A 1,888-nucleotide genomic window follows, 5' to 3' on the forward strand; every position below is an offset into this window, starting at 1 on the left:
ATATTCATTCTGGGGGTTGGGAAGGTGGCTCAGCAGTAGAATGCTTGCCTTGCATGCATGAGGCCTTGGGTTCAATTCCTCAGCACCACATAAACAGAAAAAGCCAGAAGTGGCACTGTGGCTCAAGGGGTAGAGCATTAGCCGTGAACTGAAGAGCTCAGGGACAGCGCCCAGGCCCTGAGTTCAAGCCCCAGGCCTGGCAAAAACAAAACAAAACAAAAACAAAATTTGTTCTGTTTCTTTGTAGCAGGATGCAAACAGCACCGGTGGTAGTCATGCTAGCAAAGCTCTGTCTGGGGGGGATGTGCTTCAAAAGCTATAGGGACTGATGGTTAGCATTATGAAGCCAGTAAAAACCACGGAAGAGAGCTGGGAAGGTGGATCAGTGCTAGAGCACTTGCCTTGCATGCCTGAGGCCCTGGGTTCAAGTCTTCAGCACCACATAAGCAAAAAGAAAAAAGCTGGAAGTGGCGCTGTGACTCAAGTGGTAGAGCACTTGCCTTGAACTGAAGAGCTGAGGGACAGCACCCAGGCCCAGAGTTCAGACCCCATGATTGGACCAAAAACAAACAAACAAAAAAACCACTGAAGAAACTGGCATTAGTGGTATTGGTTATCCAGAACCAAAAGTAATAGCTTAGCATACTTATTTCTCCTGAAAGTGGAGATCAGGTTAGTTAAAAGGCAGAGTTTCTACAACCAGGAACCCTGCCCTACTCCCACAGGCCCCTAATCGGGTGTCTGTCCTCTTTCAAGTCAGGCACCAGTTAGGGATGAGAATCAGTCCTCTCAGTTGTGTGCTGTGGCAGTAGTAGGGCTTCAGCGCAGGACCTCTCTTTCAGGCTTTCCTTCTCACAGCTGGCACTCTACCACTTGGACCATTCCTCTAGTTTTCGAGCATTTTGCTGGTTAAAGCTTCTCACAGATTTGTCTTCCCATAATGGGTTCTCAGCTCTCAGCTTCCTGAATGGATAGAATTGCAGCCATGAGCCACAGGCATCACCTAACTCAGTTTTCTAAACTACAGCCAAACTTCTTAGCTGCAACAAATAATTCCATTCAATGCATGTCCATTCAATGCATGGCTTGCCTGAAGATCTATTACAAAAAGCATCTTTCTATGAAACAACTGCTCTTATGCTATTTATTTGAACAGATAATGAAACTAGTACAATTAAAGAAGGGATGGAGGTAAGGAGAGAGAGGGAAGGGAAAAGATGAAATGAAGAAGGGGACAGGAAGAAGAAAAGGGAACAAGGAATATGTTAAGGAAGTTACTATATATTTTATTTATTTTGAGATAAGGTCTCACCATGTAGTCTAGGCTAGCCTAGAACTCACTATGTGGCCCAGGCTGTCCTTGAACTCACAGTCCCCTCAGCTCTACTTCTAAATTGCTGGGGTTACAGATATAAGCCACCAGTCCCTACCTGACTGTATATTTTATTATTTATTTATTTATGGTTGGTCGTGGGGCCTGAACTCTGGGCCTGGGCACTGTCCCTCAGCTCTTCAGCTCAAGGCTAGTCCTCTACCACTCGAGTCACAGAGCCACCTCTGGCTTTTTCTGCTTATATGGTGCTGAAGAATCAAACCCAGGGCCTCATGCATGCAAGGCAAGCATTCTACCACTGAGCTACCTTCCCAGACCTGACTGACTGAATATTTTAAATGAACAGCTGTACCCTGGTGGTTCATGCCTATAATCCCAGCTACTCAAGAGGCCAAGATCTGAGGCTCAAGGTTCAAAGCTAGGCTGGGGGCCTGGGAAGATGGCTCAGTGGTAGAGCGCGTGCCTTGCATGCTGAGGCCCTGGGTTCGATTCCTCAGCACCACATAAGCAAAAAGAAAAAAGCCGGAAGTGGCGCTGTGGCTCAAGTGGTAGAGC

Source organism: Dipodomys ordii, unplaced genomic scaffold (genome assembly GCF_000151885.1).
Source record: "Dipodomys ordii isolate 6190 unplaced genomic scaffold, Dord_2.0 Scaffold11, whole genome shotgun sequence".
In the NCBI taxonomy this organism is placed as follows: Eukaryota; Metazoa; Chordata; class Mammalia; order Rodentia; family Heteromyidae; genus Dipodomys; species Dipodomys ordii.